The sequence below is a fragment of the Hakea prostrata genome, chromosome 9 (assembly GCF_041222555.1).
Source record: "Hakea prostrata isolate BN-2017 chromosome 9, UWA_Hpros_2, whole genome shotgun sequence".
Lineage (NCBI taxonomy): Eukaryota > Viridiplantae > Streptophyta > Magnoliopsida > Proteales > Proteaceae > Hakea > Hakea prostrata.
Window position 1 is genome coordinate 7,032,166 of NC_142608.1, and position 12,989 is coordinate 7,045,154.

Consider the following 12,989-nt stretch of genomic DNA (forward strand, 5'->3'; position numbering starts at 1 on the left):
ATTGTGTGAAATTGTCACTGAACCTAAAACTTGCGGTGTATCACCCCACAGGTATTTGGGTATGACTGGATCCGGCTAGGTGGGGTGTGACAATACTGCAACCGCCCCCTAATATTTTCCCATACTCTGGTTTTTGCTCATTTTGTTGATCCCTAACTCCAACCAAACCCTAAACAGAATGTGGGGGTGTTCTTACCTTTGATTCTGGACATCTTCAATCACATCTTTTCTCCGACTAATGATCCACTTTCCCAGTCCATCAAGGTTTCTACAAGTTCTTCTTCAGATTTCCAGTAGAGCGGGTTCTTCATCGGTGGAATTTAGATCCATGGGCTCAAGCTAGATCATGGACTTCAATCCAGATGCTCCAAAATTTATTCCAGTTGGATCTTCAGGTACTTGGATCTGCAACACGGATCCTAGGTTAGAAATATGGGGGTTGTTACACCCTCCCCCCTTATTAGAAATTCCACCCCAAAATTTACAGCGTACCTGTGTATATGAAGAGATGGGGATATTTGATTCGCATCTCATCTTTTATTTCCCAAGATATTTCTTCAAATCAATGATTCTTCCATCTAATCTTCACCAGGAGTATCATTTGATTCCTCAGCTGCTTGTCCATCCGGTCCAAAATTTTATGCGGGTTCTTCAACATAGGTCAAATCCGCACATCGATTGCTCTCGCAAACATTACGGACCACCCGCCATTGTTGGAACCCTTCATTATATATCTGATCCATTACAACGTGTAAACCACCCATAGTTTTTTAAGCTTCAAAATAGTGGAGAAAGATCAGCATCTAAGTTTTCCAGTGGTATTATTAAAGGTCTTAATCGAAAGAGAAACCATTCATGACATTCTTTTCTTTTTTTTGGCCAAGTTCATCATATATTTCGAATTACCCAAAATGCATTCTCTAGGGTTATTAGTTCCAATGGCGGAGCCATGTTGGGGTCGAGGGGGCCATGCCCCCCCCCCCCCCTCGGATTTTTTAAAATTTGAAACCACTACCTATATTGTTTTCCTTATTTGTCTCACTTCACATGTGAAATACCACTAAATTAAAAATAAAAATTTATAAATATCTAATGGCTATCATTAAACCCCTAGTTTTAAGGAATAAAATGTTAAATTCTAATTAAAAACTAACTCACAATCCATGAATTTCTCCCTATTTATCCTTTCATATTTTCATTCATATTTATTCTCTCATAATCTCGCTTTTTTATTCCCTGTTTTTTCCTCTCTTTTTTTCTCACTCGTCTCACAAAATATTGGAGTAGTTAGCAGAAAGTTTTCCTAAATCTTCCCCACAATTATCAAGTATTCCGTATTCTCTCTCTTTCTCAAATTATTCCTCTCACCCTCACCCACGATTTTTCTAGTTAGCTTTTTTTTTTTTTTTTTTTTAATTTGTTGTTCTTTCTTTCTCCTAAAATTTCAATTCTACTGATAACGATTGAAATCTCATTATAATTCATTCATTGATTTTATCAGATCATAATCATTGAGTTTTTTTAATCCCTAAACTTTCTCCTAAAATTTCAATTCCTATTCATAGAAATTTCAATCTCATTTAAAATTTCAGCCATCAATTTTATCAGATCTAATCGTAATCATTTAATTTTATTCTTACTAATAACAATTTAAATTTTAAGATTTATTAGTTGGATGTTTAGAATTTCAGCCATTAATATTATTAGATTTAATTATAATCATTGAATTTTTTTTACTTAATTTATGGAAATGGACTGTTTTTCTCATATTTAGTTAATAGACTTCAAATTTATCTTTTTCCTACAATCTCTCCCAAAATTTCTTTTCCACATTTTTCCTTCATGATTTCTTAATGTTTTTCTCTCACAATTTTGGTCTCTAGGCTTTATTTCAATATATTTGTTTATGATTTACTTATAATTGTGTTATATATATTTTAGTCCTCCTATTAATTTTCCTAAATTTTTAATTTGAATCCCAAGTCTGAATGTAATAAAATAATTCAAGATGGGACCACATTGGGTCCCACATTGGCCCACATAATATGTATGGTGAAACAACATTAGTGTTCGTTCAACGGAGAGACAATCCAGACTCATTGTTCCCCCCCCCCCCAATGTTTAATTCTGGCTCCACCCTTGATCAGTTCTTCAATTTCTTTCCTTGGCTCGTCTTCTCCATACCCGTTTCTCTATAACATCTGCTCCAATTCCCTCTACTCTTCTAATGGTATCTACAAGACCAACTTAAAAAATTTGTTGTCTTCTCTCTCCCATCGTGTTCCTCTCACGAGCTTCGGATTTGTCTCAGTTGGCAAAGCTCCTAACCGTGTATATGGGCTTGGCCTATGTCAAGGTGATGTATCAAGAAAAGACTGCAAAACCTGCATTGCCACTGCAAAGACAGAAATTCTCAGACATTGTCCTAGAAAGAAAGAAGCAATCATTTGGTACGATTATTGTCTTTTGAAATACATACAAAATGACTTCTTTGGCAATATTGAGCCTCCCAGATTCTTCATGTGGAACATCCAGAAAGTCAGTGATCCGTCTTCATTCAATATGAAAACAAAGAAACTTCTAAACAAGGTAGCCACTGAAACTTATCACAGTTGTATGCAAGTGGAGAGCAAGTGCTTGGTGGTTCGAAAATGCTCTATGGTTTGGCTCAGTGCACCAGGGATCTCTCTAAAGCTAGCTGCCAATTGTGCCTGAATACCCTAGCCATCACTTCATCTCAAGTTTATGCGGCTAGGGTTGCTTTCAAGTATTAAACCGCTATTAGAAGTCCCACAACTGAGCAAACGCCAGTTATTACATTCAAGGCTTCCAAGAGTCCCACTACGTATTAGAAGTCCTACAGCTAATCAAACACCGGTTACTATATTTAAGAAGAATTCTACAATTGGTACTCGCAAAGACTCTGGTCAACCCAAAGAAGAGTTTGATACTGATTGATACAAAACACTAGTCAATATTTTATGTAAACTCACATTGGAACTCTAGAGTCCTAGAACACTGATAAGAAAGACTTGCTTTCTATATAAAGCCTTGTACTAAATCCTTGTAAATTAGTGTGAACAATATTATTGTGCTCTCTCTCTCTCTCTCTCTCTCTCTCTCTCTCTCTCTCTCTCTCTCTCTCTCTCTCTCTCTCTCTCTCTCTCTCTCTCTCTCTCTCTCTCTCTCTCTCTCTTCAACTATTATTTTTCTAACAAGAAGGAATCCAAATCCTATAGAGCCTGACCTTTTGTGCTACCTTCGCTTCCCGTCATTCAGATGAAGTCATCACTTGTCCTCATTAAATAGTTCCCTTGATTTGGAACCAATGCTTGCGTGAATACGTACATGCATCTTTACCCTATAGGGGTATTTTGGTATTTTTGCCTAGTTTTGTTTCGTGTTTTGATCCTTTTTTTGGTATAAACAAAAGAGGGGATGCAGTATTGCCATCCCTCACCCCCACGGCGCTATGCAGCATTCGGATTTTCAAGTTCGACCTTTGCAAGTATTAATCTTGTGAACTACCAGTGCAAGTACTAGCCCCGTCAACGTAGTCCCACTGAAAGCTTACGATCCCATACCCAAGTCAAAGAACACACAACTTTTTTATCCTCCAGAGCATCTCCAATAAGCCATTATGATGTTATTTCATCTTGAGTTAGATATCTTTTCTGTTCAAAGGCAATCTCATGCACTCAACTTGTATTTGGCCTTCGCACAATTTTGCTTTTGTTATTATTATTTCAAGACTCATCAGACTTGATGTAGATAGTTTCATGACATTTTTCATTATCTTATCTTTCACTAAAAATTTCATTACAAGTGAAAAAAGAAAGTACAAATTAATTTCAAAGGATGGCTCAATTGGCAAAAGGCAATTACTTCCCGTAGGAGATCAGAGTTTGAATCCCCTCGAGGCCGAATGTGATGCCCCACCTATATTAATTATAAAAGCTCTCCTGAGGATGTAGTTGCGCGATCAAAGTGCACGTAAACGCTTGAATGAACCTCAGATCCCAAAAAGAAATTAAATTACATTCTAGTTACATGAATCGATATCTAGGGCACCCCACTGCATCCCTTTCCAATTCATCCCTATCAATCATACTCATGACCAGCATTACACGGAAGCAGAAATTTTGATCTTTTGCTGCTAAGAAAGCTAGGAAATCAGCTATTGGGTTCGCTTCATGGAGCAATATGTTATCTTCCATGCGTACAGTTCGCTGAAGCTAATCTTGCAAACCCCACCAACGCTGTAAAATAAACCAAGGAGGTCCTTCCCCTCTTCATCAAGTAAACCAGCTACTCCATCTTTCGTTATCTCAAACACAGAATAGATTATGATGATCAGGTTTGACCATAGCATTGACCATAGTATTAGGATTCCTATTTGATCTATTTAGTGCATTTTAGCCCAACTTAGCGTTGAGGGTCTGAGAAGAAAACTTACTTTTTGTGGAAGGATGTACCTTTCCTATGCTTGATTCGCTAAGATATACTAATTAAATTGATTAAAAATTCATAATGTACTAAACCTAACTTAGACTTATAATAATTATGATTAATATATTAATTCTGACCAACCTAATTTGACCCATAAACTTTAAACAAGATAGATCAAATCTCTTAAAAATATATATATTTATTAGGTGCAAAACTTGTAGTTACTCAAGACCAAACTTGTTGCATGGTTTAATTTTCTTTTAATTATAAGGATTTTCAAGGCACGAGCACATATACTATAACTCTCAAAGTTTCGACCCTAACTAACCAGACTTGTGTTAGCAAAATAGATTGTTTCGGTTATTCTAATTTATGTTGGTATTGATCTTTTCCCTCCCTACTCCCATGAATAAGTCTACAAGTCTAGATCTAATATCAAAATTTAAAGAAAAAAAGAATAAATGGGTGGAACAAGTCTAACAGTTTATTTCTATCTTTTCTTTTCAATACATCTGTTGGCTTTTCTTGATCTTTGTTTTCCCTCTTCTATGGATTAAGTCTACAAGATTAGGATTCAAAAATAAATAAAAACATTAAGACCCTTTTTTGGTATCAAGTTTTAATATCATTTTTTTTATTGTAATTTTTCCTTTTTTATGTATCTGGTATTTATTCTCAAAACTATTTTTATTGATAACCTATTCATATTAACATGTTTTACATGTAATTTTTAACTAAATATGGAAGAATATCACTAAGTCAACCTTATTGTTGGAAAAATTACAACCAACCCTCGTAGATCAACTATTTGAATTGGCATTTAAGGATAATTATTCATCCGTAGAATTGTTCCATTATGACCTCTACACGGTTCCCATTTTCACATTATTAATTCCGGGCCTATTTTGAACTTCACAAGAGAAGGAAAAAATCAACAGCAGAAGCCCCCATGTTTGTTATTTAAAGGTATAATGAACCCTCAGAGAAAACCATCCATCCAATTTGAAAAACTAGCCTGTTCATCTCCCTTCATGATGCATTTCCTAGGGTTATCACCTCTCTGTCTTCTCTCTCTCGCTTTTCTTCTCCCAGTAGTTCTTGGAGCAGAACCTCTCTCTTACATCTGCTCCAACTCTGGTAACTACACTTCCAATGGTGCCTATGAGACCAACCTGAACAAGTCGATGTCTTCTCTCTCATATACGGTTCCTCGTAATAAAGGCTTTGGGTATGTCTCAGTTGGCAAAGATTCTGATCGAGTTTACGGTCTCGGTCTTTGTCGAGGTGATGTCTCAAGCAGCGAGTGTAAGACCTGTATCACAGATGCAAAGACACAAATTCTCCAAAGCTGTCCAAATGACAAAGAAGCCATCATCTGGTACGATTATTGTCTTCTGAAATACTCAGATGAAGATTTCTATGGCAAGATTGACACTAAATACAAAGTCTACATGTATAACACACAGAACGTAAGTGATCCTGAAACTTTCAATCAGAGAGTTAAAGAGTTGCTGAACGATGTAGCAACTGAAGCTTATGACCATAGTTCAAAACTGTATGCTACTGGAGAACAAGAGCTTGATGGTTCAGACAAGCTCTATGGTTTGGTTCAGTGCACCAGGGACCTCTCCAGGGCTAACTGTAAGGAGTGCCTGAATGATGCGATAAGTGATCTTCCTAGTTGTTGTGATGGTAAACAAGGAGGAAGAGTTCTTGGTGGCAGCTGCAATATAAGATACGAGATATACTCTTTTGTCAATTAACATCATGCATTAGTAGGGCTTTGGAGGTCACCGTACACGTTACTACTAAATAAAGTGTCGCATAGGATCCATCCCTCTGTATACGCATGCATGTGTACCATATATGTTTCCTATTAATCATGTAATATTCTTTCAATTTAATTATTATTTTGTTTATGAAGTTTGGTTTGTAGCACTCACCCCCCCCCCCTCCAGATAGAGCTTCAGTGCTGCCCCATAATTGCGCAGCATTGAGCTGTGTACAGTGAGGATGAAATGAGTAGTCGAGTTTGAAATCTCGACCACTTGTTTCGTATGGCTTTTTTTTTATATAATGTACTTTTTCAACCATATCTACCTATAACCAAAAAATATATATGCAAAATAAGTGGTCCAAATTTTAACCTCAACCATTCGGTTCGATCGTGGCCATACCCAGCTCAGTGTTGTGCATGAAGGGGTTAAAATACACAAGACAAGATTCAAATGGTAAAGACTATGTCCATTATTAAGCTCTATGATGGTTTAACCAGGAATACTGCCTTGAAAATATATTTTTTCTACACCATGTCAAAATATGAGAGATGTATTTGTACAAAAAGGTGAAACCCTGACCCAACAAAAAGATCAAAATGCCCTTATATAAAAGCTAATCCCCTACAGATACCACGGAATTTAAACCAAAGCTCTGATATCATTGTTAGACCTAGGCGTTTGATCCTAGTGCCAGATTGAATCACGAATAAAGAAAAATAGAAGAGAACACTCAAATTGATGATGGAATTCGGGCAAAACCAGACCTACATTTTCGGAGCTCAAGATAGAACTCGTTGCACGATACCAATACTAAGAACCTTACTATGCTATACAATAACAAATCTAAACAATGAACCTCATATCCGAGAGCTTAAAACCATGCAAATACATGCCAGATTACAACATAGACTGAACATAGGGATAAAAAGAGGAAAGAATCCTAAATTTCAACAACGGGAGGACGATAACCCACTTCAAAACTCCAAAAAGAGGTTAAATTCTCCAGTTACACTCAAGTAAAATAGTGTCGGTTGAAGTTTCAACATAGACTGAAGAAGACATCTTCTCGTCGTACGATCCTTCATATAACAGATATCAGGATGAAATTCAAATAGAGCATTATTATCCTTAGTGAATTAGAGACCGATAATAAACAAATAGAGGGCACATAAATAACAGAATTCAAATAAACTGGAGAAAAAGATGTATCAATATTCATGCTACCATTATTACTAATAGGAAGATCAGCACCATTACCAATTTGAACCCAATCTGATCCATGGTAATATGGAGATCCTCAAGAGCATTGGTGATGTGATGTATAGAGCCAGAGTCAAGGTAGCAATTTTCTTCTAGAAGAGAAGCACTAAAAAGTTCAGAAAATATTCACAGATGGAGTTGCATTAAAGGTACCTTAAATGGCATGATTGGAATGCTGGTAACAATCCTTCGCTCTGTGTCAAGGACAATCATAAATCAAACAAATAAGACGATTGCCAGTCTGATGAGGTTATTGATGTTTTATAAGAGCCATGACGAGGAGAAAAACGACCACGACCAGATCTGCCTCTTGGAGAAAAATGCCCCCTGTGTGGCTAACTTGGAGGCCTAATGGGGGTGGGTTGGTTACTGGCCATGTTTGCCATAGGAGAAGAAGAGTCAACAATCACCGGTTCATCTCTTAGCCAAATTTATTGAGTCAATAACATACCTTGTAATTCATCATGGACGATGAGAGAATTACAAGTGGTAATGGCAGTTAAAAGAGGAGAATATTCGACTCCCAAGCCATTCAAGACATGAAGATAGAATTCTACATCATTCACAGGGCCGCCCCACAGCGGCCAATTGATCAAAAATATTTTTGATGCAAAGAAGGTAATCAATCATGAATGCTACTGTTACATCTTCGAATATTTTGGATCTGAAGGCAAAGTTGCATTATGTGAGTTGAAGAGCAAGTTGGGTAGATCTACTCAAGCTTTGAATAAACTTCTCGAGAGGTGGAGTAGCCAACCACCTACGCATCAACTAGTTCAATAAGGGAAGCAATGATCCTGCACATCAATAGTTGATCCTGACGAAACTACTTTTGATAGTCAGGATTTGGTTGAAGGATCACAACATCATCTTTATCAAGAATGGCTACGGGTGGGCAAAGAGAAGAGCCATCAGCAATCTCAAATAGTTTGTATGTCTTCAAAAGAAGAATAATCTAAGATCTCCATAACAAGTAATTTATCTCATTAAGCTTCGTTGAGAGGAAGCCATTAAAGGAGGGAAATGAATGGGTGGGAACTTGGAGCTCTGATACCATATTAGATGCCATGAATTAGGGTTAGAGAGACACATTTTTTAGTAATGGGAGAGAGAGAGAGAGAGAGAGAGAGAGAGAGAGAGAGAGAGAGAGAGAGAGAGAGAGAAAAGAGCTGGGCGGGGGAGAGAAAGAGATTCAATTTTACAAGTCCTTGTTCAATAGTAGTCTAGGACTCTTGTTCTAGAATTTGATTTACTCAGGTGCAACTCTGAGTCTAATCCAATTGTTGAGATGATGTAACCTTCTGCAGACCTTAAGGTGTTTGAGATGAAGTCAAATTCTTGGAGAGATAATGATAACTTGAAGAGGTTAATTCGGCTATGACTTTAGATGTGCTTCTAGTGGAGTCCTTCACACATGGAGGAGTGATGGCGGCTAGAGCAACCCTAGATTCGGCTGGGGTTGGATGAGACAGTTCGATCTTATCTATTGAAGGCAAAAAACCATTATTATCCTTAACAATTAGCCATCAAGGTGCCCCCCCCCCCCCCCTTCCACACATACCCTATCCACTTATTTAATTATCATTTTGAAATCCAAATCCTTCATATTAAGAACCCACTTCATTTCTTACTCTCATGCATTCCCCATCCATCAAATTATCATTTTGAATTTCAAATCTTTCTACTTGAAAGTTCACTAAATTTTCAACTCTCACACATCCCCTATCCACCAAATTATCTTTCTAAATTTCAAATCTTTTACCTTGAGTGTCCACTACATTTCCAACCCTCTCATGTCCCCCCCATCCACAGATTTTTCAATTTGAATTTCAAAGCATTCAAATTGTGCCACCATATGCTCGAAGAATTTGCAATACATGCACTTTTGATCCCCCTCTTCATACTCGACCTTCTGGTGAAAGTTAAAGACTTTGGATATACCAAGTTCACATCACTCCACCTAAACCTCCTCCACCCTCTTTGCATCCTATTGGAGTTCAATAAGAACACAAGCAAAGTTGCCAAACACCTGAACATGCTGGTCCTCCAATCTAGAGGTACAGGCCTATCTATCTTCCCAATCGACAACAACACCTTCTCATGCCAATACTCCAATGGTAATTAGAGAAAACGAACCCAAACCAGCTTCATAGGTTTTTGAGATGTATTCACATTAAATCTAGCCACCACTTTTGAAACCAAATAGTATGTGATCCCACCTTCAAAGGCCAACGCCTCTAAACAGAAGTCCTATAACCTTCATTTCCAAGTTGAAAAACTGACAAAGTCTTTACTGATTGAATGAAGAACAACAGAAGTAGAAATCTTCCATCCTTCTCAAACCTCCTTCCTCACCTCATACCTCATGATTTGTCAAAAGTCAAACCTACCAATTAAAGCAAATTTGAACAAATTTAAGTTACTCCTCATACACAATTGAAGAATTACAATTCTTCAAAATTTTCATGCATGAATCAGCTCAGGAGACAGTCAAAGAGATTGTGGCCCCTCCATTCACCTCACCAGCGTAGGCTTTTTCAACAGAACCTTCTCACCTGGCCGGATATCCTCTTGCACAGCCACCGAAGCATCCTCTGTCTGATAGAAACCTTTCCCTTGCAAAATTCTTTCCTCAGACAATTTCAGGCATTCTCTCCCCCCATCCACATCATCTCTCTCCTGTAAGATTTTATACTTATTATTTATTGTACAATTTTTATTTTTCTTATACGATTGGCAATGAGGCCATGACATCATATTTCCAACATTGTCTTGAGAAAAGGATTGTTTCGGTTATTCTAGTTTATGTTTGTTTTCTTTTTCCTCCCTACTCCTATGAATAAGTCTACAAGTGTAGTGTAATTCAAAAGTAAATAAAAATATCCAAAGGGTGGAACAAATCAAACAGATTGTTTCTGTTTTTTCTTTTTAATACATTTATTTGGCTTCTCTTGCCCCTTTTTTTCCTCTTCTATGAATAAGTTTAGAAGTTGAGAGTTCAAAAATATATAATTAAAAACATTCAGACCCTTTTTTATATCATATTTATTTATTTATTTATTTTCGTAATTGTAAGTGTTTGATATCTATTGTCAAATCTATTTTTATTTAGAAGAATAAAAAGAATCTCATAACTTATTTTTATTAATATGCTTTACATTATATGAATTAAATAAATTAGCGAAAATATTATCACTAAGTCAACCTTATTGGCAGAATTACAATCAGCCCTCGTAGATCAACAATTTTTCTTTTGGATGGATTAAGATTTTCTTTTGTTCCTTTGAAATGGCTAATTCCAGGCCACTATTGAACTTCTCAAGAGAAGGAAAAAATCAACACCAGAAGCTCCCTTTTTTATTATTTAAAGGTATAAGGAAACCATCCATTCAATCTGAAAACCTAGCCTGTTCATTTCTCTTCATAATGCATTTTCTAGGGTTATAACCTCTCCGTCTTCTCTCTCTCTCTCTCTCTCTCTCGCTCTTCTTCTCCAAGGAGTTCTTGGAGCAGAACCTCTCTCTTATCTGCTTCAACTCTGGTAACTGTATACACTTCCACTGGTGCCTACGAGACCAACCTGAACAAGTTGATGTCTTCTCTCTCCTATACTGTTCCTCGTAACAAAGGCTTCGGGTATGTCTCAGTTGGCAAAGGGTCTGATCGAGTTTACAGACTCATCAGTCTTTGTCGAGGTAATGTCTCAAGCAGCGAGTGTAAGACCTGTATCACAGATGCAAAGACAGAAATTCTCCAAAGCTGTCCAAATGACAAAGAAGCCATCATCTGGTACGACTATTGTCTTCTGAAATACTCAGATGAAGATTTCCATGGCAACATTGACACCAAATACAAAGTCTACATGTATAACACACAGAACATAAGTGATCCTACAACTTTCAACCACCGCGTTAAAGAACTTCTAAACTATGTAGCTAATGAAGCTTATGGTCATAGTTCAAAGTTGTATGCTATTAAAGAACAAGAGCTTGATGGTTCAGAAAAACTCTATGGTTTGGGTCAGCTAGTGCACCAAGGATCTCTCTAGAGCTAACTGCAAGGAGGGCCTGCATGATGCAATAAGTGATCTTCCTAGTTGTTGTGATGGTAAACAAGGAGGAAGAGTTCTTGGTTGTAGCTGCAATATAAGATATATACGAGACATACTCTTTTGTATTAGAACAATATCAACATCATGCATTAGCTGGGTTTTTGCAGGTCACCCATACACGTTACTACTAAATAAAGTGTTGCAAAAGAGGGATCCATCCCTTTGTATACCCATGCATATCTATTATGTTTTCCTATTAACAAATTCAATTTAACCCAAGAGAAAGTCCAAAATACCCTTAGTATCTTAACTGCTAGAGTTTTATTGATATCCTTCAGGCATTTTGGAATTTTGACATCAACAAGTTGACCCAATTGAGCAGCAATTTTCCTAGCAGTAGATTTGGTATGCAGATGCAAAGGAATTCCATCAATATGTAGCAGTAGATTTAGATTTTGATGCTAATGACTCACGCAGGATGGAAGCTCCATTGTAGAGAATAGAAACCCTTGAGAAACAGGAAACACAGAATTTCACCGAGGAAAGAGAGAACCCTCATTTTGATGGAAAGAGAAAACCGATCGATGATCCTCTATCTTTGTAGGGTTACGAAAGAGATGAAGAGAAAATCTACCAGGTTTCTCGAGAGTTTTAATGAAGTCGTCAAGAAATCTGCAACAGCATAAAAAAAAAAAAAAAACAACCCCATGAAGCGAGCACAACTTCTTTGCCATGAATGTTGGGTTTTGGTCCAACCCATTAGTTAAGCCCAGGTCCAGCCCATTAATACTGATTGACACCTACGATGCTGGGCTGGTTTGGGCCGGCTTAGGCTTTTACCTTTCTAAGATGAGAGATAAGAGTCTATGGACCCGATGGACCAGGCTTTGGAAAGCTCTGGCTTAGCTACGGTTCTGAGGGCTCAGCCAGGAATGGTTAGGTCTGGTTCACACCCGGCTAGACCAATCATTTGGTTCACACTATTGACATCTGTATCAATGGTCCGTCGGTCAATGATACTGATATCGATATTGTGGATGTGATTCTAACACAGTGGTGGCAGTCTCCTATATAATAGTGGCAGTAAGTTTAAAGATATCATGGCAAACTTTTGTCTCTCTACACCTTCCTTCCTCCTGGTCACTATGACTGGTCTGATGATGACCAAAAAAAAGATACCGGATATTGATTTCATTTTGACACATGGATATATATATATATATATATATATATATATATATATATATATATATATATATATATATATATATATATATATATTTTGAATCCGAAGAGTTTATATATAGAGTGGGGGAATATTACTAATATAGGTACCACCGGATGGATGCGAACCCAGGACCTCCCCGTGGGAAGTTGGGCTTTTTAACCGCTCTACTAATCCACCATTGGCAGACACATGGATATACTCGCACAATGGTAATAGCTTCCCA

General features: G+C 37.2%; 3 pseudogenes; all 3 read left to right on the forward strand.

The window, feature by feature from the left end:
• The first annotated feature begins 346 nt into the window (after positions 1-346).
• LOC149004369 (antimicrobial ginkbilobin-2-like protein pseudogene) lies at positions 347-2,774 on the forward strand (annotated as a pseudogene).
• Positions 2,775-5,458: 2,684 nt separating this feature from the next.
• On the forward strand, positions 5,459-6,317 carry LOC149004370 (antimicrobial ginkbilobin-2-like protein pseudogene; annotated as a pseudogene).
• Positions 6,318-8,368: 2,051 nt separating this feature from the next.
• LOC149004371 (antimicrobial ginkbilobin-2-like protein pseudogene) lies at positions 8,369-11,729 on the forward strand (annotated as a pseudogene).
• Positions 11,730-12,989: the final 1,260 nt, after the last annotated feature.